Source organism: Bufo gargarizans, chromosome 6 (assembly GCF_014858855.1).
Source record: "Bufo gargarizans isolate SCDJY-AF-19 chromosome 6, ASM1485885v1, whole genome shotgun sequence".
In the NCBI taxonomy this organism is placed as follows: Eukaryota; Metazoa; Chordata; class Amphibia; order Anura; family Bufonidae; genus Bufo; species Bufo gargarizans.
Window position 1 is genome coordinate 381,323,566 of NC_058085.1, and position 7,118 is coordinate 381,330,683.

A 7,118-nucleotide genomic window follows, 5' to 3' on the forward strand; every position below is an offset into this window, starting at 1 on the left:
CTCCTCCCCCAAGCTTATATATTGCCCGCGAAATACCTAGCCCAACCCCTAACCTAAAAGATACATTAACCCTTTATCTACCTTCAACTTCCCCCTAAGTCAAGTTACACTACGCTATGCTGCGCCCCGCTCCGTTGCTCTCATTCTGCTCTTGGGTTTTTATGCCCCAGGTGCATTATCTTACACTTATCAACATAAAATTTTTGTTGCCAGATTTTTTATCATTCCTCTAGTTTTCCTAAATCCTTTTCCATTTGGTGTATCCCTCCAGGAACATCAACCCTGTTACAAATCTTTGTGTCATCAGCAAACATCGAGGCCTTCTACAATTTCGCTGATAAAGATATTAAACAATATGGGTCCCACTGCCTAATCCATTCAACAATATGGGAGTCCAAGCATAAAGACTGCAATTTATTGATAAGCCTTCTATGTGGGACAGTATCAAAAGCCTTACTAAAGATAAGCAATGTCAACTGCACCTCCGCCATCTATTATTTTAGTCACCCAATCATAAAATCAATAAGATTAGTTTGACATGATCTCCCTGAAATAAACCCATGCTGTTTTTCATCTTTCAATCCATGGGATTTTAGATGTTCCACAATCCTCTCCTTAAGTATGGTTTCCATTAATTTCCCCACTATTGATATCAAGCTTACTGGCCTATAGTTGCCCGATTCCTCCCTACTACCTTTCTTGTGAATGGACACAACATTTTCTAAATTTAAATCTTCTGGGACGACTCCTGTTACCAGTGATTGGTTAAATAAATCTGTTAATGGTTTTGCTAGTTCACCGCTAAGCTCTTTTAATAGCTTTGGGTGTATCCCATCAGGCCCCTGTGACTTATTTGTATTAATTTTAGACAGCTGACTTAAAACTTCTTACTCTGTAAAGACACATGCATCAAAAGATGTATTAGTCTTCCTATGCCTCCTTTAAAAAAACGCTGCTGGCGATGATGGAAGAGGATGTAGGGTTTCCAGCCAGTCATTCACAAGTGACTCCGAGGGTGGGTTCCTGCACCCACAAACGCCAGGTACACAATTGTCCAGCCAGGGCACAGTTCTGGAGGATGACGAGGTGGAGGATGAGGAGGAGGAGGAGATGGAGGAGGAGGAACCTTGTTCAAAGCAGGGCGGCACCCAGATCAGCTCATGGCCATCACTAGTGCGTGGCTGGGAGGATACAGAGAACACAGACGATACACCTCCTACAGAGGACAGCTTTTCGTTGCCTCTAGGCAGTCTGGCACACATGAGCGATTACATGCTGCAGTGTCTCCGCAACGACCGCAGAGTTGCCCACATTATAACGTGCTGATTTCTGGGTAACCACGCTGCTGGATCCCCGTTACAAGGACAACGTACCGTCCTTAATTCCGTCACTGGAGCGTGATCTTAAGATGCGCGAGTACAAGCGCACACTGGTAGACGCGCTGCTGTTGGCATTCCCACCTGACAGCGGGGGCACAGTGGAAGCACAAGGCGAAGGCAGAGGAGAAGGAGATGGAACGTCTTAGCAGGAGGCAGCATTTTACCAACATGGTGGAGCAGTATGTGTGCACACGCCTACACGTACTAAATGACGGGTCTGCCCCCTTCAACTTCTGGGTCTCCAAATTGGGCAAATGGCCTGAGCTTGCCCTTTACGCCTTGGAGGTGCTGGTCTGCCCTGCAGCCAGTGTATTATCTGAACGTGTGTTTAGCACGGCAGGGGGCGTCATCACAGACAAGCGCAGCCGCCTGTCAACAGCCAATGTGGACAAGCTCACGTTCATTAAAATGAACCAGGCATGGATCCCTCAGGACTTGTCTGTACCTTGTGCAGAATAGACATGTATACCGGCCTTACCCAGCTATTGTTATGGAGTGTACCCTAATAAAAAAATAACAATTAAAACCAAAACCCAGTGTTGGCTACCTCGTCCTCCTCCACCGCCGCTTCCACCTACACCACCTCATCCACCGCCTCCTCAACCTCCTACTCCATATGGACCTCGTCCCCTAGATCAAGGTTATAATTTTTTTTTTTACGTATTTTATGTTATTTAAAGTCATTTCCCTATCCACATTTGTTTGCAGAGCACTTGCCATGCTCTTAACCACATTTTGATGCCATTTGCAGCCCTCTAGCCCTTTTCATGAAATTCTTACAGACATTTTAGTGCTCAAAAGTTCGGGTAACCATTGATTTCAATGGGGTTCAGGGGCGAGCTCGGGTCAAATTCGGGTCCCGAACTCAAACTTTTTTGTGAAGTTTGGCTGAACCCGAACATCCTGGTATCCGCTCAACTCTAGCCTCTGGTCATCCGTTTGGAAGATATCGCGTGGACCAAAAACCGGCGTTGTCTTTTTTCCTGGGCACGTCTTCTCCATCTCGTTTTCAGGATTAGTAAGCTCAATCGCAGATGTAAGTGTGCAGGCAACATGGTCCCAAAACACAAAGAACCTGAATGGCTATTTCCCTGCTTAAATACACTGTAAAAGTGGGTGGAAACTTTGAGACACGCCTCCTCATTAAAAACTGATCTGCTAAACAGAAGTCAAAACGGAAACAAACGTGACGAATGGATCCGCTTTACAGACTGATTTGTTTGAACGGAACTATCTGAATGGGTTCCGTTCGCCTCCGTTTTGTCATTTGCGTGATGGATCTGTTTCAAATGGATCCATGGAACGCGAGTGTAAAAGTAGCCTAAGGCCTCATGCACATGACAGTAAATAATGGCCGTGTGTGACGGCCGTCTAAGTAACGGTCGTCACACGGCCATTTTTAGTACCAGTGAAAGTCTATGGGGCTATTCACATGGCCGTTCTAATGGCCAGTGAATAGCGTCCATCCAAAAATAGGACATGTCCTATTTTTGCCATTTTCACGGCCGGACGGATCCCATTGAAATTGATGGGACCGTTTTTAACGGCCAATTGACAGGAGCGCACCCGTATAAGGGCCGTTAAAAACAGGTACACAGGCTATTAGGAAAAATTTATTACATACAAGTATATGGGTGGTTGTGAAGACGGCGGCCGCGTTGCGCAGGATAATAGCGCAGTTCGGCTTCATTCGAGCTGCTGCTTCCCTGCTTATAATAGATGGTGGAGTAGGGTTTAAAAACAAAAACTCACCTCATCAACTTGCTTGCAGTGCAGCAGTCTCTTCTCTCTTCATTGAGCAGGACCTGCCAAAGAACATGCGATGTGCGTGGTGACGTAAGCACGTGGGAGCGCGCAGTTAAGTCATCGCGCACCTTTGGTAGGTCCCGTTCTGTGAAGAGAGAAGAGGCTGCTGCAGCGCAAGGAAGTGGATAAGGCGAGTTATATTTTTTGGGGGGCTGCGGGACACTATGGGGGCATTATATAAACCATAGGGGGCATTATAAAGCTGGGGGCCCTAAAAAAAAAAAAAAAAAAAAAACACACTCTATGGGGGACATTATTTAAGATGGGGTCCTACATTGGGGGCATTATTAAAGCTAGGGGTGGTTAAAAAAATCCTACACTATGGGGGACATTATTTTAGCTGGGGGCCTACCATCCTGTGGGTGTTCTCAGAAGGGTGGGTCTAGAAATAACTGCCAATCAAATTCATTTATTTTTTATGTTCGTTTTTAACGGACATGAAAAACTGATGTAAAACGGACATTAAAAACGGACACAAGTATACACTCACTGATGCAAAATGGCCATGAAAAACTGACAGTGTGTTCGTTTTTAACGGATGATTTTTTTCACTGTCGTGTGCATGTACCGTAGCCTAACATGTGCAAGGCGTAACCCAGGCAGGCCTACCCGAGTTCCAAAGAGATGTACCCAGAAAGTAGATGACCTGTTTTAGATATTGTAGGTGGACTACATTAAGCTACCTATATTGGTTACTTATTAATATTTCTAGGTCTGTGTAGATTTGTTTTTAGGATGGCCCAAAGCCTAACCTGAGACCAAGGCAAACAACTAGAAACTAATGAGTGAAATGGTCTGCAGATATGGATTGCCAGAGGCCATAAAAAGTAATAGGGACATTTTACTGGTGAATTTATGGAGATCACAGCAACCCTATGGATAGAATAAGCCTTCCACATGCCCTACACTTCCAAAGTAGTGGCAGGTTAGAATGCATAAATGGCAATCTGAAATGTAAAATTTAAAGGTGTGTGGGGGGAAATCAGCTATTGTTTTGTATTCTGTCAGGAGGGAGACAAAACCTGTCCCCATATGAGATACTCTTTGGGAGTGTTTCCAAGACAGGGTTGTACTTCCCCCAGCAGCTGCAAGCCACTCATGGCTCAGTATGTCCAAGAACAGCATAAGCATCTGTATGAAACTCATAACCATGTTCTTTCTTCTATCCCAGATCCTAATTCTATGCAGGGAAGCTGGAGACTGGGTGGCGGTAAAGAGACCCGTCAGGAAGTCTTTAGACCCGAGATATAGCGAGCCGGCCCAAGTGCAGCTCACTACAGCCACCTCTGTAAAGCTCCAAGGCAAAGACACTTAGATCCATGCCAGTCATTCCAAAAGTATCCTGAACCTTGAAGACCAGCAGAATGCACCCATTGAAAGTGTACCTGCTGGGACTGATGATGCTGCCACCATGGACTCAATCTCTATGTATAGTGTTATGTAATGTCTTGCAAGCGCCCGACTGTATAGGGAGGGTGCTTAGGGACTGATGGTCACCCCCATTGCCCTTTTCCCCTCAGGGCATTCAGTGATCTGGCCCCGCATGTTAATGGTTAACACCTTAAGGACCCGGCTCATTTTCACCTTAAAGGGGTTTGTCCAAGTTATATTTATTGATGACCTATCCTCAGGATAGGTCATCAATATCAGATCAGAGGGGGTCCGACACCCTGCACCCCCTCCGATCAGCTGTTTGAAGAGAAGGCGTGCGCGGTGTCAGCGCTGCCTCCTCTTCACTGTTTACCTTCTAGCCGTTGCATCTGCAGTGGTGAGCAGGTGTAATTACACCCAATTCATTTCAATGGGAAGGCTTGGGTGTAATTACACCTGCTCACCACTGCAGATGCAACGGCTAGAAGGTAAACAGTGAGGAGGAGGCAGCGCTGACACCGCGCACGCCTTCTCTTCAAACAGCTGATTGGAGGGGGTGCCTAGTGTCGGACCCCCGCCGATCTGATATTGATGACCTATCCTGAGGATAGGTCATCAATAAATATAACTTTGACAACCCCTTTATGGACCAGGCCATTTTTTGCAAATCTGACCAGTGTCACTTTATGTGGTGATAACTTTAAAACGCTTTAACTTATCCAGGCTATTCTGAGATTGTTTTTTCAGCAAATATTGTACTTCATGACACTGGTAAAATGAAGTAAAAAAATAATTTTTTATTTATAAAAAAAATGCCAAATTTACATTTTTTTTTAAAAAATTGCAAATTTCCAAGTTTCAATTTCTCTACTTCTATAATACATAGTAATACCTCCGAACATATTTATTACTTTACATTCCCCATATGTCTACTTCATGTTTGCATCATTTTGGGAATGATATTTAATATTTTGGGGATGTTACAAGGCTTAGAAGTTTGGAAGCAAATCTTGAAATTGTTCTGAACTTTTCAAAAACCCAATTTTTAGGGACCAGTTCAGGTCTGAAGTCACTTTGTGAGGCTTATATAATATAAACCACCCAAAAATGAGAACCATTCTAGAAACTACACCCCTCAAGGTATTCAAAACTGATTTTACAAACTTTGTTAACCCTTTAGGTGTTCCACAAGAATTAATGGAAAATACAGATACAATTAAAAAATTTCACTTTTTTAGCATATTTTCAATTTTAATAATTTTTTTTTACAGTTACAAAGCAAGGGTTAACAGCCAAACAAGACTCAATATTTATGGCTCTGATTCTGTAGTTTACAGAAACACCCCATATGTGGTTGTAAACCGCTGTACGGGCACCCGGCAGGGCGCAGAAGGAAAGGAATGCCATACGTTTTTGAAAGGCAGATTTTGCTAGACAGTTTTTTTTTTTTACACCATGTCCCATTTGAAGCCCCCCTGATGCACCCCTAGAGTAGAAACTCTAAAAAAGTGACCCCATCTAAGAAACTACACCCCTCAAGGTATTCAAAACTGATTTTACAAACGTTTTTAACCCTTTAGGTGTTCCACAAGCGTTATTGGCAAATAGAGATGACATTTCAGAATTTCAATTTTTGGGCAAATTTTCCATTTTACTATTTTTTTTCCAGTTACAAAGCAAGGGTTAACAGGCAAACAAAACTCATTATTTATGGCCCTGATTCTGTAGTTTACAGAAACACCCCATATGTGGTCGTAAACCACTGTACGGGCACACGGCAGGGGGCAGAAGGAAAGGAATGCCATAAGTTTTTGGAAAGGCAGATTTTGCTACACAGTTTTTTTTGGACACCATGTCCCATTTGAAGCCCCCCTGATGCACCCCTAGAGTAGAAACTCCAAAAAAGTGACCCCATTTTAGAAACTACGGGATAGGGTGGAAGTTTTGTTGGTACTAGTTTAGGGTACATATGATTTTTAGTTGCTTTATATTACACTTTTTGTGAGGCAAGGTAACAAGAAATAGCATTTTTGGCACAGTGTTTACATTTTTTTTATTTATATAAGTTTTACACAATAATTTCATTTTTGAAACAAAAAAAATATATGTTTTAGTGTCTCCAAAGTCTGAGAGCCATAGTTTTTACAGTTTTTGGGCGATTATCTAAAGTAGGGTCTCATTTTTTGTGGGATGAGATGACGGTTTTATTGGCACTATTTTGGGGTGCATATGACTTTTTGATCGCTTGCTATTACACTTTTTGTGACATAAGATGACAGAAAATTGCTTTTTTTTACACCGTTTTTATTTTTATTTTTTTACGGTGTTCACCTGAGGGGTTAGGTCATGTGATATTTTTATAGAGCCGGTCGATACGGACGCGGCGATACCTAATATGTATACTTTTGTTTTATTTATGTAAGTTTTACACCATAATTTCATTTTTGAAACAAAAAAAATCATGTTTTAGTGTTTCCATAGTCTAAGAGCCATAGTTTTTTCAGTTTTTGGGCAATTATCTTGGGTAGGGTAGGATTTTTGCGGGATGAGATGACGGTTTGA